We start from the raw sequence: 22,323 nt of genomic DNA, 5'->3' as shown, positions 1-22,323 counted from the left end.
CTACCATTCCCAGTGAGAGAGAAATACAAACGGCCGCAGCGAGTCGGTGCCGCGGAGCTGTGTGTTTGTGCGCCCTACTGCGGCTGCAGAAGAGATGCTTGCAGGGACACCGCTCTCGGCTCTCTGTCCTCGAGTACTCGGCCGACAACCGTGACCCCGGCGCGACCCGCCTTCCCTGGAGAGTGGCGCAACGGACTGCCGCCCTCGGAGGATGCCCACATGCTCATCCCATCAGCAGCTTCGTAATAGTCTACTGCAAGCTCTCAACAGTCCTAGTCCTGGTCTTTCACGAGTCGACTCAGCTACAGTACCGCTCATGAACTTCAGTATTCCCAGCCATTGACATCTAATTCCCTGTAGATAGCCCGCATCTCGTGGTCGTGCGGTAGCGTTCTCGCTTCCCACGCCCGGGTTCCCGGGTTCGATTCCCGGCGGGGTCAGGGATTTTCTCTGCCTCGTGATGGCTGGGTGTTATGTGCTGTCCTTAGGTTAGTTAGATTTAAGTAGTTCTAAGTTCTAGGGGACTTATGACCACAGCAGTTGAGTCCCATAGTGCTCAGAGCCATTTGAACCATTTGAACCCTGTAGATATCATACACTGAAGAGCCATAGAAACTCGTACAGTATCGTGTAGGACCCCAGGCAGCACTCAGAACTGCCGCAATACGACGTGGCCTGGACTCGACTGATGCTTGAGGTAGTGCTGGAGGCAACTGACACCATGAATCCTCCAGGACTGTCCACGAGGGGGTGAAGCACAACACTTTGCAAGGCATCCCAAATACGCTCAATAATGCTCATATCTGCGGAGTTCGGTGGCCAGCAGAAGAGTTTAAACTCAACGTTCCTGGAGCCATTCTGTAGCAATTTTGGACGTTTGAGGCGTCGCATTGTCCTACTGGAATTGCCTATGTCCGTCGAAATGCACAATGGACATGAATGGATGCAGGTTATCAGACAGGATGCTTACGTACGTGTCACCTGTCGGAGTCGCATCTAGACGTATCAGGGGTCCCATCTGTACACGCCCTACACCATTACAGAGCTTCCACGAGCTTGAACAGTCTCCTGCTCACATGCAGGGTCGATGGATTCACGAGAATGGCTTCATACCCGTAAAAGTCCATCCAATGGATACAATTTAAAACGAGACTCGTCCGACCGGGCAACATGTTTCCTGTCCTGTCATCAACATTCAATGTCGGTGTTGATGCGCCCAGGCGAGGAGTAACGCTTTGTGTCGTGCAGTCAGTTCTTGTTATCAGTATGTGAACGGTTCGTACAGGGTTCTAATATCTTCCAGAAATCATCGTTTAAAGCCGGTTCTTGAAACTTTCTAAATAAGCTTTCTCGGAATAACTTAAGTCAATCTTCAAAAGTCTGCCCGTTCAGTTTCTCCATCATCTCTGTGACGCTCTCTCACGGGTCAGACAAACTTGTGACCATTCGTGTTGCCCTTCTCTGTGTATATTCAATATTCTCCGTTAGACCTACTTGGTACGGGTCCCAGACACTCGAGCAGTATTCTGGGATGGTTCACAACAGTAATTTGTAAGCAATCTCCTTTATAGACTGATTCTATTTTCCCATTGTCTCAATAAACAGAAGTCCACCACCTGCTTCAGCCACAGCTGAATCGATGTTATCATTCCGCTTCATATTTCTATGAAGTTTTACACCTAGGTATTTGTATGAGTTGCTCGATTCCAACTGTGATTCACTGATATTGTAATCAAAGGAAAATGCGGTTTTTTCGTTTATGAACATTTAAAGCAACTTATCAATCTTTACAGCGTATCACGACTGTTAATACATTTTAGAATTATATACTAATCCTTTCAGCTGCTGATGGGCGTTGACATGTGTCAACGGGGACAGGTGATAATTTTTGCCCCGCCCGGGACTCGAACCGAGGATCTCGTGCTTACATGGCAGACGCTCTAACCATCTGAGCCACCTAGTGCGAGTGCAGGGACTATCTCACGCACGCCTCCCGCGAGACCCACACTCTCACCATATATGTCCACACACTACATTCGTAGTGTCCCTACCCAACGTACTCATTACTCGTGGAAGGCATTCTTACCAAGTCCCGTAAGAGTTCAGGTGATATGCGTGCATCCGCACAGAAGAGGAAGGTCATACATAGCCGGTATTGCCAGAACTATATACTTAAACGGATATGACGTCTGTTCTTTCAGACATGTCTGAAAAAACAGACACCATTGATGACCGGCCATGACGTTCCTCTTCTGTGCAGATGCACACATATTACCCGAACCCTTACGGGACTTGGTAAGAATGTCTTCCACGAGTAATGAGTACGTTGGGTAGGGACACTACGAATGTAGTGTGTGGACATATATGGTGAGAATGTGGATCTAACAGGAAGCGTGCGCGAGATAGTCCCTGCAGTCTCTCTGTCCTCTGTGCCCTCGGTGGCTCTAATGGATACAGCGTGCCATGTAAGCGAGATCCCGGGTTCGAGTCCCGGTCGGGACACACATTTTCACCTGTCCATGTTGATATATATCAACGCTCGTCAGGAGGTGAAGGTGTTAATATATAATTCCAATTTCGTTCTAGACGACTGTAGGTCATACACTATATCCATATAAGTTAATACTTTTATTCGACTGTGAGGAAAGACGATCAATTCCTTCATGGAAAAATTTTATGGTTGCCTACGGAACAATGGTTAAACCCAAGCGAGTACCATTTCGTCCAAAGCAAGTCGACGACCACGAATGTCTTTCCTCAGGACTCCAAAAATATGGATTCCGCATGTTACTGCCCACTGTACGTAGGCTATCACAATATATACTGACGGGATGGAAAATTTTATCCTTACGCGAGGTTACTTCTCTTTACAGTACAAAAAACAGCCATTCCTCCAGACTAGGAGTGGTGTGAGTACATGGTTTCTACTGGGTGTCTACTGTTACTGGAACGTTTCAAGTGCAGGCCGCAGCAAATTATGTCCAGAAGATATGCAGGTGCAGCTAATTGTGGGAAAAATCGAATCGTTGGATGTATCACACAGACAGATCGCATATATATTTGGCTGAAAAACGAAGGATGCAAGGCGGACTCAGGACAACCGTGTGGCAGGCAGATCAGGCACGAGTCCGTCCAGAAGGAGTTCACCACGAGAAGATCACAGGGTTGTTCAACTGGCTCTGACGAATAGTCAGATGGCGACGGCTGAAATTTAGGCAGAGGTTGCGGGAAGAGTGTCACCAAGAACAGCCAGGAACTGATGACTGGGAGCTGGGCTGAGATCTCGAGTTGTCATACGTCATTTACCGCTGACACCGTACCACAGACAGCACAGACTTGCAGGATTGTAGAGCCAGAGTCGAGTGAGACATTGAATAGCATTCTCTCGTGTTCGACGATGACTCTCGCTACTCTTACGTAGTGCTCAGATGGACGGTAACGTGTCCGTAGACGAACTGGTGAAAGGTCATAGGGAGCAGCGGAGCTTGAGATTTATATCTCTCCAGTTCCGGGTATCATAGTATATGGAGATATTGAATATGACAATTTGTTTGAAATGATAATTGAATTGAGACCCTAGCTGGAAAGAGGCGTTGATATACATCATTGGGGACATGTTGAAAATGTGTGCCCCAACCGGGACTCGAACCCGGGATCTCCTGCTTACATGGCAGTCGCTCTATCCATCTGAGCCACCGAGAGCCCAGACGATAGTGCGCCTGCAGGGACTTATCCCTTGCACTCTCCCCGTGAGACCCACATTCCCAACATGTCCGCACCACTACATTCGTAGTGCGCGTATAAGATGTTTGCCCATCACACTCTCGTGGCAGATTAATGTCTCTGAGCACTACAGGACTTAACATCTGTGGTCATCAGTCCCCTAGAACTTAGAACCACTTAAACCTAACTAACCTAAGGACATCACACAGAGCCATGCCCTAGGCAGGATTCGAACCTGCGACAGTAGCAGTCGCGCGGTTCCGGACTGAAGCGCCTAGAACCGCTCGGCCACCGCGGCCGGCAGGCAGATTAATCTACCAAGTCCCGTACGAGTTGGGGTGTAGCGTGTGCGTTCGCACAATAAGGTCAATGACCGGGTAGCCGTATTTTTAACTATATATGAAGGTAGTATTTGTTCCTGAAAGAACAGATACCACTGACGACCGTGCAGCTTCTCTAGAATGAAATGATAATTGAATCCACAACCTAGCTGCAAAGAGGCGTTGATACATCATTGGGGACATGTTGAAAATGTGTGCCCCGACTGGGACTCGAACCCGGGATGTCCTGCTTACATGGCAGACGCTCACAATTTTGGAAGGATATCAAGGCTTGAAAACAGTAAGCAATTTTAAATGGAGGTAAGTTACGGGAGATACGCAGAAATGAATAGGTTTGCACAAATAAACTAGTGTGGAGAGCTGCACTAAACGAGCCTGGGGTTTGAAGACAACAACAAAAATAGATAGTATTTTGGGATGAGGTGAGAAGACGTACATTCATCCCAGGCTACAGCCAGAGATCTTCATTAACTGCTAGACTATGTGTTTCGTCTATGGGGAGATATTACTCAAGTTGACAATGGAAGACTGCTTCCACGCCATTCGTGTCTATGAGGGTCTCACGTCATACTGACCTTGATGTTGGACAACTATCTCGAATCAAATGTTAGTTTAATACTTTAATTCCCGTTATAAGTGGAATATGTCCATAAAGTTTGATAACTGTCAGACTTAATCGTGCAACTCATTCCATTTCCGACAGTTTACTTGCCATCATTTTGTCAACTTTTAGGTTGCATTTAACAATCGCAAAGGGCTTCTGTGAATGACATACAGTTTTATTAACTACCTTGATAGTTCATCATATAGAGTGACATCAATGGCAATCTATTTTCCATTACTGGACAATCATGATTTAGCGCAGCTATATGTAACCGTCGGAAAAAGATCAAAGTTATTCCAGGCGCCAGAATCGAAATCCTTACAAAGGAAGCATTACTTCCACGGTGGTATAAAAAATTGCCGAAACTCAAAAATTATTCGGTGGAAGAAGGAGTATTAGGTTCCTACGTTCGTCGACGACAATGCCATTAGGCAGAGCACAGGGTAATATTGGGGAAGTAAAAACTTTTAATGGCTGCTCCACATTTTTGGAGTGCTTACTCTCAGACACCAAAACTATTTGGCTGTATTCGAATTACAAGTATGTCTTTGAATTATTTGAAACATTGACTGTGTGAGAGGCCGTGACGCACTGACAGCCACCAAACTGGTCAAGATAGTACCTATTTATCAGAAAGTTGCCTCTGATGTGCTATTGGCAGGATGCATTAATGGCAAGACAAAATATGCAAATGAAAGTTTGCACGATTTCATTTCGTCCAAGTGCCCAAAGAAAAAGGGAATAAAAAGAAAAACAAAATTTAGATCTAGTAGAAGCTGTTTGTTAATTCAATATAAGATGTTTTGAAGAAATCAGGTGTTCCAGCACTTCTTTATCACCCACTCAGAAGAAGAGCTACTTATCAAGAGATCAATAACGGATCAAGCAGTCTTCAAGATGCTCCCTTGAGAAGTAAACATTCAAGGGAAAGGCTGCCCTGGTAATGAAATTACAATAAAAGAAGACTTACGGGAGCAGGAAGTGAAAGTGTATGGTAGTGTCACATTTTAATAGTTTTGCCTTGTACCAGCGATCTATTTTAAATAAAATTTTGAGATCATTTTTTCATAAGTTTGTTTTTTAACTTCAATGTCAACTTTTTATTGTAAATATTAACCAGTCCCAATGAAATTTCTGCAGAAAGTAATCATGAGTTATTTATATACATATATGCATTAATATTTTCGTAAATGTAGTTTGTCTATTTTATTGTCATACTTACGTACTACCAATTAAAGAGAAATAGATTTTGAAAATTAATAACATTTCTTATAAAATGGACGTGTGCGACTGTTGAACAGGATTTTGTGAACGGTCCCTGAAATGTGAAAACTGAAGTGTGAGTACCAAAAGTTCGTTTTCAAAAGTATCACTACAATCATACTAAAAATTCAAAACTCGAAAACCAGTGAAATTTGGGACTTCAAAACTTGAATATTAGTACACCTTTACGTGATAGATATTACCTTAAATTCCCTAGAAACCGGCAAAGTATAAGTAAAGTTAAATTGTTGGGTGGAGGAGGTTCCCCTTAAGTGATTCAGTTAAATCACGGAAAACCAGCTCTGGGTAGTGAGATGTAATTTCAGTAATCGAGTACCGATTATTGATGCAAAGCCACCTTGCAACACCTTGCAACGGACTCTTTGATCCTAACCTCCACTTGATATTACGTAAATGCTATTTTTGTTACACACAAGACGTGTTTCTAACATCTACAGAACGTTGCTGACTGTTTGCTGATACCAAACAAGCTTTCAGAAATTTAATTTTTAGATCGCTTTTAGAAATCCTTATATCGAGTGTTGAAACCAGATAAATCCATTACCCCATATTTTTCTACCACAAAGTGAGTATCCATAACAACTACAGATGATGAGAAGAAAATACGTTTCATGGTGGCGTACTCTTTAGGTTAATTACAAAACTGTACCACTTATAAACAAAGGAATCTACTATGAAATATCAAAATCGATTTAAATAACTTTTTCAAATATATAAGTAATTCGGCTAATGTTAGAGGAAAAAGATGATACTAACTTTCAACGAGTAGATTGGGTCAGCAACTTCTGTTAACGTGTATAAGGAAAAACCAGCCGAAACTTGCAAATTTTTACTTTTGTTCATTCGATGACTAGTTTAGGGATTAGACGCATTTTCAAATCATCACAACACAATCGAAAATGGCATTTCCAAAGATGTCAAAAGTATCCAACGAACATTAACAATGCACTATAAATGTTTAATGCACATTTTTGACATCTTCGGAAATACCTTTTTCGTCTATGTTACGATTATTTGAGAATGGGTCTCGGCCCTAAACTAGTCATCGATCGAATAAAAAGTAAAATCTTGCAACCTTTGACTGGTTTTTCGTTATACTGAAAAAGATGATGTCTTACACCTACACTTGGATGCAAACACATCAGATGAAATAACATTAAGAAAATCTTAAATTATTCGTAATTTCGGAAATATGGTTGGTATGTAAAACTTAAGAACTGTTTTGGAATCAGCACAACAAAGCATTACGTTTAGACACTTAACACATTTTACAATCGTTTTAAATTTCGCAAGAATTACATTTTATGTTGCTAATATGGCAGGACGAGTCATCGAAGGAACATATGACGAATATTGTTACTGCCACATTTGTTTTCATTATGACTGATTTAATAAGTAATAGTCTCTTTTGAGTCAAAAGTATTATAAATTGAGACGGTGCTTATCACCAGGAAAACATATTTTTACTTGGTTTATGTGACCACATGTCCGCAAAACAGATGTAGAGAGGCAGGTCTGTAAATACGTTTTTGAGAGGCGAACGGCAGCTCAAGATCAGATGTCATTAGGATAGGTCGTGTGACCTAAAATCGAGTATTTTATGTGACTATCTGCCAATATTAGATTGGCAACAGTGAAACAACATGGCCGAAGTGTGTTATTGTGGATATTGTGAATTGTGATTTATGTGAGCTGTGTTTACTGATAAACCAAGTACGTTGCATTAACGTTTATACTTATTTACTAACACGTGGGGCATAGCACTATTAGCGCAAGTGAAGCCAGGTACTCATCTCCTGGAATGGCCTGTAGTCAGTATAGTTCATCGCTGTAATCGAGGAGATCCATCAGTTAGATCTGTAACATCGCTTAATTTATGCGGGCTCATGTTTCAATTTATTGTAGACATCCAATGATGGTAAATGCCAGAATGGACGGATGGGTGTTTCAGCCGTGGTCCTTCTGGAGCCACCTCGCTCCGAAAAACTTCAGGTGCTGCAATAGCAGCCTCTAGACGTCTTTGTGTCGAAAGAGACGTACTTTGAATGCGTCTCCCGAAGAATGACTTTCCAGATAGCTTCTGTACTAATCCAAAATTCATGTGTGTTGGCCGCTGTACTTGTGTCCCGAACGAGCGCGGACCGACGAAATCTCATACATGTTCCATGAGTGACATGTGAGGAGAATGGGGAGGCCAGGGAAAAGAGGTATGTGCCTTACAGAGAAAAAGTCTTGAACGTAAGTTGCAAAAAGTTCGAACAGTGTGCACGTCTTACCAGCAGATGTCATTTCCCGTATATACAAACCTACACGCAACGCACGCTTTGGATCAGCTATTCAAAGTACGAGGCGTGTTTTTTAAGTAAGTATCGTTTTCAGATTAAATAAAGACGTGCTAGGATACCTCAATAATTTTATTTTTACGTAAAAACCTGTACCTTTATCTACGCACTGACGCCATTACAGTCTGATTCTTTCTTGTTTACGTTGTGTACTGAGCGTTTAAGATGCCTCCGATAATCGTGAGTCCCGCCGACTGTGAAGTACGGGCTATTATAAGATTTCTTAGTGCTAAAGGCCTAAAAGCGATCGATATTCATCATGAGATCTGTGCAGTTTACGGAGAAAACATTATGAGTGATGGAATGGTAAGAAAGTGGATGAGAGCATTTAAAGATGGCCTCGCAAATGTGCATGATGAACAACGGAGTGGGCGTCCTTCGGTCGTTAATGAAAGTTTGGTGCAGGAAGTGGACAATAAGGTGAGAGAAAACAGACGCTTTACGATGTCCTCCTTGCGGGATGACTTTCCTCATGTTTCTCGTAGTGTTTTGTATGGCATTGTGACCGAGCACTTGAATTACCGAAAATTGTGCGCACATTGGGTACCGAAAATGTTGACGGATGTGCACAAAACCAAACGTTTAGACATTGCATTGACATTCCTTGAGCGGTACCACAACGACGGTGATGATTTCTTAAGCCAAATTGTTACGGGCGATGAAACATGGGTGACCTACGTCGCACCAGAATCAAAGCAACAGTCCATGGAAGTTAAGCAAGGGCACAGTTTTGCTGCAAGACAATGCCCGTCTACATGTGGCTAATCAGACAAAAGATCTCATCACATCTTTTCGACGGGAAACTCCAGAGCATCCTCCGTGCAGACCCGATCTTGCGTCCAGTGACTACCATCTGTTTCTGCACTTGAAGAAACAACTGGGCGGTCAGCGTCTTCAAGACGATGAGGAAGTCAAAACAGTGGTGATGCAGTGGTTAACAAGTCAGGCGGCAGACTTCTATGAGGAGGGTATTCAAAAACTGGTGCAATGTTATGACAAATGCCTCAATGTTGACGGAAATTATGTAGAAAAGTATATGAAGGTACGGGCTTTCATGTAAAAATAAAATTATTGAGATATCTTAGCACGTCTTTTTTTAAAATTTCAAAACGGTACTTACTTAAAAAAACAGGCCTCGTACGATTCTAATCTCTATGTGCGTCGCTACGGACAACGGAGTTTTTCCTCATATTTTCAAAGCTCCTTGAAGTGTAATGTACAGACAATGGAGCCCTGGAAAGGAAGTCCTTCACCATCTGCGATGGGACGTCCCACGACCAAGAACTGACAATCTGCTACAGGAGGGTTCTTAAGAAATATATAAAGGCGGGAACAGGAAAATGTTCTAGGCGCCAAATCTCACATTCCTCAGGAGAACCAAAAAACCATGTTCCTGTTTTTACGTATAACGGTTTTATATACAAAAGATTGAGAAGGTATTCTGTTGCCACAGAATTATGCTACATAACTCATTACTGCAAAATACTGATTTCAAACGAGATCGTGATTAGGGCTACGAGAAACTGGACGTCGTTTCTGCGGTACTGCAAAAAGACTTGGCAGGAACGTAACCGCTGTACATGAGTAGCGGTAGCAGTGACCACGAGAAAGTACGGTCGCAAGAAGACCGATCTCTGGCCGGCCACGTGGCCCTACCGAGAGGGAAGACAATCGTGTTCGGCGTATGGCTCTGGTTCATCGTACTGCATCTGCAGCGGCAATATGAGCAGCTCGGAGCTATACGCCCTGTAGCCTGCATTCCACTGGTCCAAAGCGCTGCCATTTGCGACTTCAGTGGTTTCAAACGAGAGGTCATTGGAGAGAAGGGTCGAGGTTTGTTGTGTTTTGTGACGAAAGCTGTTTCTGTCTCAGTGCCAGTGATGGCCGTATGTTTGTTAGAAAGAGGCCAGTTGAAGGCCTGCAACCAATCCGTCTGTGTGATAGACAGAATGGACGTACACCTGAAGTTATGGTCTGGTGTGCGATTTCATATGACAGTAAGAGCATCCTCGTGGTCCTACCACGCAGCCCGACTACAAATTTGGCTGTCAGTCTGGTGATTCGACACTGTGATTTCAATCTCAAACAGCAACCCAGGATGCTCTACAGAATGGGAGATCATCGGAAGACAGCTCCAACGTCATCCACAACCAGAATTAGCCGTCCCTGTCTTGACTGACCAAGTGCAACAGGCACGGAATTCCATACCACAATCTGATATCCGGCACCTGTACAACACAATGTACGTACGTTTCATGCTTGCATTCAACATTCCGGCTGTTACACTCGTTATTAGTGCAGCAGCATTTAACATTTTCAGCAGCTTTTCTCGAGCTTACATTAATCTATGATCTTGCACCACTTAAATATGTTACCTAGACAAATGTATTCCTGAAATTTTATTACTCTTCCACCTCTCTAATCGCCATTCATCAGCAAAAATCAGTCCACAGTTCGGCCCTCTTGGCACAGTCAGATACAACGAAAGCCCAAAATACCTGGGAGTCACTTTGGACAGAACTTTAACATACAAAAAACACCTTTCCAACTTGGCCAAGAAGATACAAACACGAGTGAACCTTGTGAGAAAGCTGGCAGGCAGTACATGGGGAGCAACCACATTAACTCCTTCGAGGAGCATCCCTTGCACTGGTATACTCTGCAGCAGAATGCTGTGCACCAGTTTGGCTCCGAAGCGCTCACGTAGTGAAAGTAGACGTCCAACTGAACTCAGTTATGAGAGTAATTAGTGGTACAGTCCGATCTACATCTACTTGCTGGCTACCAGTGCTTTCAAACATCTGCCCACCAGACCTCCGTCGAAAGGCTGCTTTTTACAACCTCTGTCAGCAAGTTTCTGAAAAGAACTCGATCCCTCTTCATAACGATTTGCTATCACTGCCCAGAAAACGCCTCAAATCTAGAACACCAGCATATGAAATGGGAGTCCAAATGCTATCCACAGGATTCGATAAGGACGCAGAGTGGAAACGTGAGTGGCAAGCTACAACAACTCGAAACCAAGAACTGGTAGACAATCCAACAGTTCCAGTTCCAGGCTTCCACCAACCAAGGGAGGTGTGGGTGCAGTTAAACAGATATCGGACTGAAGAGGGTAGGTGCAAATACAACATGCACAAGTGGGGCTTTTCAAGTGACAGTGTGTGTGACTGTGGTGACACCCAAACAATGAGCCACATTGTGAATGAATGTCCAATCAGACGCTTCCCTGGTGGCACTGAGAAGCTCCATCAAGAATCCCTCGAGGCACTCAGCTGGATAGAGTCCATCTACATCCGAGTGTAGTCTGAGCCGTTTTAAAACTTCTGTACTGTATATCATTTCATATGTTCATTTTTATATATATTTCTTTGTTTTGCTAAATGTGTAATACTGTAATTGATGCACACGATAATAATAATAAATTATTTTTGGTGTTGCGGTTTTTTTTCGTCAGAGGGAATAATAATAATGAAATAACATGTTAGAAATGTTCGGTTTAACAGTGGTGTGGGACAGGAATGCAATTCTTCTACCCTAATGTTGAATCAGTGTATCGAAGAAGAAGAAAAGACAGAACTAAATGAAGGTTGAAGACTAGGATAACAATTTAAGGTAAACGGATGTCAATAATTAGATTGATGTTAGTGAAAGTGAAGAAGTTTCAGAACCTGTTAAATAGAATGAACACCCTAATGAGCACACGTACTATGCATTGAGAGTAAACAGAAGAAACATGAAGCAATGACGATAAACACAAATAAACTTGAGATAAACTAAACATAAAAATTATGGGCCACGAAGTAGACGAATTGAAATAATTCTGCTACTGTGAAAGAAAAGTAGCGCCTGACAGACGATATAAGGAGCAGACTAATACATGAAAAGAGGTATTCCTCTAAAAAAAGAAGTCTATTATTGTTAAATATTAGCCTTAATTAGAGGAAGGCATTTCTGAGAATGTACGTGTGTGGTACATTTTGTATGGACCGAGTTATGGACTGGGGGGAAAACGTAAAAGAAAGAAAACTCGAATAGTCTTTGGCATGGTATTATGGAAGGAAGCTGAAAATCATGTAGATTCAAAATAAAGAAATAGGTTAGCTGCAGAATCGGTGAGGAAAGATTTATATGGTATAAACTGTCTAAGAGGAGGGACAGGATGATAAAACATGCGTTAAGCCATTGAGTCATCAGGGAATAGCTACCATAAAAATGTAAAAGTCGTGTGACTAGGACCACCCGTCGGGTAGACCGTTCGCCGGGTGCAAGTCTTTCGATTGGACGCCACTTCGGCGACTTGGCGCGTCGATGGTGATGAAATGATAATGATTAGGACAACACCACACCCAGTCCCTGAGCAGAGAAAATCTCCGACCAAGCCGGGAATCGAACCCGGGCCCTTAGGATTGACATTCTATCACGCTGACCTTTTTTTTATCGGTATTGTTCGTTGCGTTTGGTCTGGGTGGACGTCATGAGACATCTGTTCAAGTTGATCGTTGGTTCCTCTACTCAGTTTTTTTTTTATTACAGAGGGCTAGCAGCACTCTGACCGAACACGCTGAGCTATCGTACCGGCAAGCATTCAGCTAACGGGGCGGACATAGCTTCCATGATACTAGAGGAAACTGTAGAAGATTAAAGCTTTAGCAGAAGATAGAGATTAGAGTATATCCAACAAATAAAAACTGCTTCTTTGTGACGAGTAGAACGGCTCCCAAAAGGAAGTTGTGGCGAACTGCAGCAAATCCGCTGGAAAAAGAAACAGGATAAATGAGGCTTGTTCGAACAGTTATCGATAGCCTTTTTTCCTGCGTATCTCTGTCGCGAATGGATTAGGAAAATGGGGCGGGATGCCAATAGTTCGCGGTTCAAAATGGTTCAAATGGCTCTGAGCGCTATGGGACTTAACATCTGAGGTCATCAGTTCCCTAGAACTTAGAACTTCTTAAACCTAACTAACCTAAGGACATCACACACATCGATGCCCGAGGCAGGATTCGAACCTACGACCGTAGCGGTCACGCGGTTGCAGACTGAAGCGCCTAGAACCGCTCGCTCACTTCGGCTGGCACAGTCCGCGGAACCCACCCTATACACACTGGACAGTAAGCAGGTGGAAATACAACAGTACAGTGATCACATACTGTGTCGTAAAAGCGTGTTGAAAACAAAGCCTGTTGTTTACCTGGGTGTAGTAAGACAAGGTAAGGTTTGTTTGTGCTAAGGCCGCTGTTCGTTCGCCAGCTGGGGAGTAATTCCGGCCCGCACCTTTCACTGTTTGCCTCCAGCGATGTGTACCGTCTCGAGCAGTGGCACCTAGCCCCGTTAGCGGTAGTACCCGTGGCGCTTCATTTGTCTTGCGCCTGGCGGGACGAAGGCTGACGCGATTAGCATCTGCTTTCGTGGTCTCGCCTCTGCAATTACGGCGGTGCTGCGGGCAGCAGGAAGCGTCGCTGCGCATCACCGCCGCACTGTAATACCGCGAGAGTAATTGTCGCGCACTACAGCTGCTAACGAGTCCTGCTTCCTCGGTGGCTTACCGCACGTGGCGCACACCTCTTCTCGCGTTCCTTCGCATACTTTTTCGTGTAATCTTCTCGACAGCCAGCGTCATCATGTGCGTTTTTTGTTGGCTGGGCACTTTCAGCCATTAGCTTATGATGTTTTCACGCTGAATGAGCAGCTTAAGACGTAACACCCATTTCATTTCTGCAATAAGTGAAGCTGTCGAGACGAGGTTTTCAGCGGATGATAGTGCACACGTAATTTAGTTAAACGGCTAATACAACTCTTTTAACAACGGAGTTATGAAGCAAGTACATTTCCTTCAATGTGCGGTGTACTTTTAGGATTCTGATGTTCAAATGTGTGTGAAATCTTATGGGACTTAACTGCTAAGGTCATCAGTCCCTAAGCTTACACACAACTTGTTGTTGTTGTTGTGGTCTTCAGTCCTGAGACTGGTTTGATGCAGCTCTCCATGCTATTCTATCCTGTGCAAGCTTCTTCATCTCCCAGTACCTACTGCAGCCTACATCCTTCTGAATCTGCTGAATGTATTCATCTCTTAGTCTCCCTCTACGATTTTTACCCTCCACGCTGACCTCCAGTACTAAACTGGTGATCCCTTGATGCCTCAGAACATGTCCCACCAACCTATCCCTTCTTCTAGTCAAGTTGTGCCACAAACTTCTCTTCTCCCCAATTCTATTCAATACCTCCTCATTAATTATGTGATCTAGCCATCTAACCTTCAGCATTCTTCCGTAGCATCACATTTCGATAGCTTCTATTCTCTTCTTGTCTAAACTATTTATCGTTCACGTTTCACTTCCATACATGGCTACACTCCATACAAATACTTTCAGAAATGACTTCCTGACACTTAAATCAATACTCGATGTTAACAAATTTCTCTTCTTCAGAAACGCTTTGCTTGCCATTGCCAGTCTACATTTTATAACCTCTCTACTTCCACAGTCATCAGTTGTTTTGCTCCACAAATAGCAAAACTCCTTTACTACTTTAAGTGTCTCATTTCCTAATCTAATTCCCTCAGCATCACCCGACTTAATTCGACTACATCCCATCATCCTCGTTTTGCTTTTGTTGATGTGCATCTTATACCCTCCTTTCAAGACACTGTCCATTCAGTTCAACTGCTCTTCCAAGTCCTTTGCTGTCTCTGACAGAATTACAATGTCGTCGGCGAACCTCAAAGTTTTTATTACTTCTCCATGGATTTTAATACCTACTCCGAACTTTTCCTTTGTTTCCTTTACTGCTTGCTCAATACACAGATTTAATAGCATCGGGGAGAGACTACAACCCTGTCTCACTCCTTTCCCAACGACTGCTTCCGTTTCATGTCCGCCGGCCGGTGTGTCCGTGCGGCTCTAGGCGCTTCAGTCTGGAACCGCGTCACCGCTACGGTCGCAGGTTCGAATCCTGCCTCGGGCATGGATGTTTGTGATGTCCTTAGGTTAGTTAGGTTTAACTAGTTCTAAGTTCTAGGGGACTAATGACCCCAGCAGTTGAGTCCCATAGTGCTCAGAGCCATTTGAACCATTTGAAACGCTTACTTTCCATGTTAGAGCTCATTTTGTTACTTCTCTTCAAATCACATTAATCATGTAATGGAAACACACAGCAACAGATCGTAGCAGCGTGACTTCAAACACTTTGTTACAGGAAATGTTCAAAATGTCCTCCGTTAGCGAGGATACATGCATCCACCCTCCGTTGCATGGAATCCCTGATGCGCTGATGCAGCCCTGGAGAATGGCGTATTGTATCACAGCCGTCCACAACACGAGCACGAAGAGTCCCTACATTTGGTACCGGGATTGCGTAGACAAGAGCTTTCAAATGCCCCCATAAATGAAAGTCAAGAGGGTTGAGGTCAGGAGAGCGTGGAGGCCATGGAATTGGTCCGCCTCTACCAATCCATCGGTCACCGAATCTGTTGTTGAGAAGCGTACGAACACTTCGACTGAAATGTGCAGGAGCTCCATCGTGCATGAACCACATGTTGTGTCGTACCTGTAAAGGCACATGTTCTAGCAGCACAGGTAGATTATCCCGTATGAAATCATGGCGGTGAATCGAGGAAGTACAGTACATACTGACGAAACTAAAATGAGCTCTAACATGGAAATTAAGCGTTTCCGGACACATGTCCACATAACATCTTTTCTTTATTTGTATGTGAGGAATGTTTCCTGAAAGTTTGGCCGTACCTTTTTGTAACACCCTGTATTAAGGTCTATGGTTCCTTGTCGGTGTAAAAATGTTATGTTTCTAAGTCAGTTCAGTCAAAAGATACGGCTGTTTATCACAGGTATTTCGATACTTGATAACTCACTCCTCAAAATCTATAGTGTGGATCCCGCTGACGTAGAATCACGACATTTGGTAGAAAACAAGGTTTTACAGTACAAGTGAAAGGAAAAATCCGGAAATGGTTGATTTCTAACTTATAACATTAACAAAAACTTTTTTGGCCACTTTTTTTAACCGTCTATCTGTCTGTCCGTCTGGCTGTTAAGAACCGATTTCCTTAGGAACGGGTAGACGTATCAAGTTCAAACATATGACACATACTTAAGTTTTGGAAATTTGTGGTGAATTCCTATGGGACTAAACTGCTAAGGTCATCAGTCCCTAGGCTTACACAATACTTATTCTAACTCAAGCCGGCCGGAGTGGCCGAGCGGTTCTAGGCGCTACTGTCTGGAACCGCGCGACCGCTACGGTCGCAGGTTCGAATCCTGCCTCGGGCATGGATGTGTGTCATGTCCTTAGGTTAGTTAGATTTAAGTAGTTCTAAGTCCTAGGGGACCGATGACCTTAGAAGTTAAGTGCCATAGTGCTCAGAGCCATTCGAACCATTCTAACTTAAACTAACTAAAGCTAAGAACAATACACACATATATACACGAGGGAGGACTCGAACCACCGACGGGGGGAGCCGCACGAACAAGGCGCCCTAGATTGCACGGCTGCCCCGCACGGCCCGTACTTAAGTTTATGGTTCCTTAGCGACGTAAAACATTTAAGCTTCTAAGTCTGTACGATGATAAGATTCAGCCATTTATATCACATATTTTGAAACTCCCCAACTCACCAGTCAAAACATATAGGGTAATAACCGTTGACGTAGGATCATGAAATTCGGCGAGAAGCAAGGTCTCACAGAACAAGTGAAGGAAAAAATCTTAAACTTATTCATTTTTAATTGTATCACACAAAAAACTTCATTTTGCAGTTTGAATATATACTGCACTAATTATGAGTCAAAAGCAAAATAGACGAACATTACTGCATGCAAACGTAAAATGTATGTTGCAGTCATGTTTTAGTAAGTACATAAAAATGTTAAATTAAATCTTCTCTCTCAACATAAATAAACATAGGTCCCCTGTTCGCTTCTTTTTGTGTGACCGAGCTAGTCTGAGGAACTGCTATGAGATTCTGATACGTTCTTTGTGTTCCCGAGGCCATTGTCTTGCCATTATCGATATCGATAACAGGCAAAAACCGTTGGGAGCCTTGAATCCCAAGATGAATGAACCATATATATACACATAATTAAGTTGGTACGGAACCCTCTGTAAGCGACCCATACAAGTAATTCGCCAACGTTTTAATAGCGTTAGGCAAAGCAAAGCATAATTCCACGTCCTAGTCCAGACCGGCCAATGGGACCGACCGCCCACCGTATGGAATTGGAAACGCCGTGTGGCTAGGGCCTCCCGTCGGGTAGACCGTTCGCCTGGTACAAGTCTTTCAAGTTGATGCCACTTCGGCGATCTGCGTGTCAATGGGGATGAAAAGATGATGATAACGACAGCAAAACACCCAGTACCTGAGCGGAGAAATGCTCCGACCCAGCCGGGAATGGTACCCGGGCCGTTAGGTATGACATTCTGCCGCGCTGACCAGTCAGCTACAAGGGGCGGACGCCCACCGTATCATCCTCGACCACTGGCGCCATTTTGATGCGATCTGGAGCGACGCGTGGTCAGCACTCCGTTTTCCCAGGCGTTATCTCAGTCAAGCAGGTTCTCAGTTGACATCAGGAAGCTGAGTGTAGCCCGTTCCAGTCCCCTCAACAAGGAAAATTCCGTAGCAGTACTGGGAATCGAGTCCGGCTCCTCCGAATAGCAACCAGGTACGCTGACCACTAAGTTACGGACAGAGGCAATAGCATTAGGTTCAGAGGGCTCTGAGCACTATGGGACTTAATATCTGAGGTCACCAGTCCCATAGAACTTAGAACTACTTAAACCTAACTAACCTAAGGGCATCACACACACCCATGACCGAGGCAGGACTGTACCGGTCGCGCGGTTGCAGACTGAAGCGCCTAGAACCGCTCGGCCACACCGGCCGGCCACTCGTATTTCCAAGAAGTTTAGGAAGCCGCTCCACAGAAGAAGCCTATTTGCCTTAAAAACTTGATTAATTAAGGATTTATGGTTTTAACCATACAACAGACTTACGTGCATACCATCATACACAGTAATCCTCGTTTCAACATCTTCAGACAATCACGAAGTAAAAGGTGTTTCTGTATAGGTTAGGTAAATATACACGTGTGAACTTGAATCGTGGACGCCCATGCAAATTACTGTTCCCTGTGACATGTGTGTAACAGACATACATCACGCAAAGCAGAGTGGCCTGTGTCTCGTATAATCCGGGTTTGCAGCTGGCGTCCCTAGCGTCCGATGTTGTTTACGCAGTTCAAATGGTTTAAATGGCTGTGAGCACTATGGGACTTAACATCTGAGGTGATCGGTCCCCTAGACTTAGAACTACTTAAACCTAACTAACCTAAGGACAGCACACACATCTATGCCCGAGGCAGGATTCGAACCTGCGACCGTAGCAGCAGCGTGGTTCCGGACTGAAGCGCCTGGAACCGCTCGGCCACAACGGCAGGCTGCTTACGCAGTATTTTATTGTAACTTATGATCACAACGGGTGAATCGCGTAAGACATAACGCTCGTTTTAATTCGAGAAAGGCTAAAAATATCGAAACGAGATTTTCAGAAAACAGTGGTACACAGGGGGACACTTAATTTTTTGCGTGTCTGATCCTTTTAAGTCTTGTATCAAGCAAATTACTAGAGCATACGTAGATTTTTCAAAAGGATGGATATGTTTTTTAACCGCATTGGAAAACTCTCAGAGGCGGCCGGAGTGGCTGAGCGGTTCTTTGCGCTACAGTCTGCAACCGCGCGACCGCTACGGTCGCAGGTTCGAATCCTGCCTCGGGCATGGATGTGTGTGATGTCCTTAGGTTAGCTAGGTTTAAGTAGTTCTAAGTTCTAGGGCACTGATGACCTCAGAAGTTAAGTCCCATAGTGCTCAGAGCCATTTGAACCATTTTGAAAGCTCTCAGAAACAAAAATACAGTGGCATCGCTTGTTAGTGTTGACATGAAGCCCTTTGCAAACACATCCAAGAAAAGTCCTAAAATAGAAAGGTAACGCGGTCGAAACCGATTGTTGCGCTCTAAATCCTGGTGAGTCGGGCCCTCATGCCAAGCTCCAGCGTTGTGTCAAGCCTTTCATTCGTTTACCTGATTCCACAAAAGATGCTCACCTAAACATGAGCGGGTACAAACATACGAAGTACACTGTGCATGTTAATGTGACCATCCGCCAATAGCTTAAATAACTGGATTTTGCAGCTCTGGCCGCTGCGAGACGTGCAAGGGTAGTGTCTGTGGGGTTCTGGAAGGTACTGGAGGGATGTGGAGCCATGACGACTCCAGAGCCGCGGCCAGCTGCCCTAGGTTTCTCCGTTGACGATTCGTGGCGAAGAGTGGCTCTGAGCACTATATGACTTAACATCTGAGGTCATCAGTCCCTTCGTGGCGCAGACAGCCTGCTCAAAGTGATCCCACAGATTCTCGATTGGGTTCTATTCCGACGAGTACGGTAAGCTCATTTTGGTGTTCTTCGAATCATACACGTACCCAGCGGGCTGTTTAGTCCATGTTGCCCGCATCTCGTGGTCGTGCGGTAGCGTTCTCGCTTCCCACGCCCGGGTTCCCGGGTTCGATTCCCGGCGGGGTCAGGGATTTTCTCTGCCTCGTGATGGCTGGGTGTTGTGTGCTGTCCTTAGGTTAGTTAGGTTTAAGTAGTTCTCAGTTCTAGGGGACTAATGACCATCGATGTTAAGTCCCATAGTGCTCAGAGCCAGCCAGTCCATGTTGAATTCTTCTGCTGACAGTTACAATTGTGTCAAGGAAAGGCAAACTGTATGCAGGTGTAGAGATGGTCCCCAAGGATAGATCTTGAGGTATTGTGCCTTCTAAGAATTACAAGATCACCTACGGAATGCCACGAAAATATTCCCATACAATAGCGCTCCCTCCTGGTTGCAAGGTAATTGCTTTCAGACGTTTCACGCCGTACAGGCCAATAGTCATCTGTCCGATGCAGAAGAAAAACGTGATCCACTTGGAAACGCCACCTCTCGACACTCACAAGAAGAGGCCACGACGTTTGGAACGCGAATTTACTGTAAACTTCGTACACTGGTAGTACTCCACGAGGACAACAAAATGTGTAAGCAGTAGCGCGTACTTCTCAAGCGTTGCTGAGAAAATCGCAAGATAATTTCGGTCGTCGAATATATATCTGTGCGTGACCATTTTACCCATGAAGCGGCTGCAGCCGAGTGGTGACGGCACGGTAGCTCAGCGTGTTCGGTCAGAGCGTTAGCTTCCCTTTACAATAAAAAAACTGAGCGAACAGATGAACGAACAAACTGAACGGGTGTCATCGGACTCCACTCTGAACAAATTCAGTGAACAATATAGACAATTAAAAAAAAAAAAAAAAAGGCGTTGGCGTTCAAGCCGCTGGATCGCTAGATCGAGTTCCGTTCGTCATTTTTTTTTATTTTCAACACAGTCATTTTCCGTACTATTTATTTTACAACTGATATAATGGGAAAATACCCATAAAGTGATACTGAAAATGCATGCTTGTCCGTGTTTTCAAAACTGTTCATATTTAATCGAAAGCGAACGAGAAATTGCTTCTCGGAAGACCCTACTAAAATACACTCGACACTGCATAACCAATTATCAGCACCGATTTGTGAGGAAATACTGCGTTATGCATGGTTTGCTTCCAAACTATCGTCTGAAAGAGAGGTTTTTGAAAATTTTAACAAGGTTTGTTTTTCCACAGAAAACGTCAAAAGACCTTGCGTATGCGGTGCCGTTTAACTTTATGTTTTTACGAAAAATACCATTCTGCAACTTGTACTCGTAATGTCGAAAGCGACGATTAATTGCACATCTTCTGAAAGCCGTCTGTGCCGGTCAAAACTTGGAGGTAACAAGTCGTTACGGGCTCTTTCCAGGTATAAGGGATTTCTCAAATCACGGACAAGCATACATTTTCAGTATGACTTTATGCATTTGGTCGTTTACTAGTCGATAGTTATGATTATTACATTATTTGTGATAATAAAAATTAGTAGACTGCCAAATAACATTGTAACTTTAATAAAATTTCATCCGATTACACGTATTTTCCCCATTGTATCAATTGTAATATAAATAATAAAGAAAATGACTGTGTTGAAAATAAAAATAAAAACTGATGAACGGAACTCGATCCAGCGATCCAGCTTCTTGAACGCTTAACACATTTAAAAAAAAAAAAAAAAACATTTTGTTCTATATTGTTCGTTGAATTTCTTCAGGGCGGACGTCCGATTACACCCATTCAGTTTGTTGGATGATACGTTCGCTTAGTTCTTTTATTATAAAGGGTAACTAACGCCCTGACCGAACACGCTTTTTATTTTTAAAAAATATCATTTTGTTCGCTTTTGTCCGTTGCATCTGCTCGGGGCGGACGTCGTGAGACATCCGTTTAAGTTCGTTGTCGATCGATTAACTCAGTTTTTTTTTATTACAGAGGGCAGATAACCCTCTGACCGAAAACTCTTATTATTTTTTTTCCATTTTGTTCAGTATAGTCCGTTGCGTTTGGTCTGTGCGAACGTCACATGGCGTCCGTTCAAGTTGTTCGTTGATTCCTTTACTCAGATTTTTTTATTACAGAGGACAATCGGCCCTCTGACCGAACACGCTGAGCTACCGTGCCGGCAAATTTAACCAGTGGTGGGATTCACACCTGGGACCGAAGGAGTTTTGATTATGAATCAAAGACGTTACCCTAAGACCACGGGTGCGAACCCTATGATGAAATGAACGCCCTTAGCTACTTACAGGCGTTGACATGCTTCAACGGGGACAGATGAAAATGTGTGCCCCGACCGGGACTCGATCCCGTGTTGAGCTACCGTGCCGGCACCGCTTCAATGCCTCCGCTTAATGGTTAAAATGGCCACGCACAGATGTGTATTCGACGACCGAAATTATCTTGCGATTTTCTCAATAACGCTTGAGAAGTACGCGCTACGGCTGACACATTTTGTTGTCCTCATGGAGTACTACGATTGTACGAAGTTTGCAGTAAATCCGCG

The 22,323-nt window shown here is 43.9% G+C and overlaps 1 protein-coding gene and 1 non-coding gene across 2 annotated transcripts in view; both read right to left on the bottom strand.

The window, feature by feature from the left end:
• The window catches only part of LOC126419426 (protein lethal(3)malignant blood neoplasm 1), a 147,875-nt gene that overhangs the window by 93,858 nt on the left and 31,694 nt on the right, over positions 1-22,323 (bottom strand). The window lies entirely within an intron of this gene.
• Trnat-ugu (transfer RNA threonine (anticodon UGU)) lies at positions 3,629-3,703 on the bottom strand. Its single transcript has one exon. It is a non-coding gene; the product is annotated as a tRNA-Thr (tRNA).

The sequence above is a fragment of the Schistocerca serialis genome, chromosome 9, assembly GCF_023864345.2.
Source record: "Schistocerca serialis cubense isolate TAMUIC-IGC-003099 chromosome 9, iqSchSeri2.2, whole genome shotgun sequence".
Classification (NCBI taxonomy): Eukaryota; Metazoa; Arthropoda; class Insecta; order Orthoptera; family Acrididae; genus Schistocerca; species Schistocerca serialis.
This window is presented reverse-complemented; position numbering and strand designations above follow the sequence as displayed.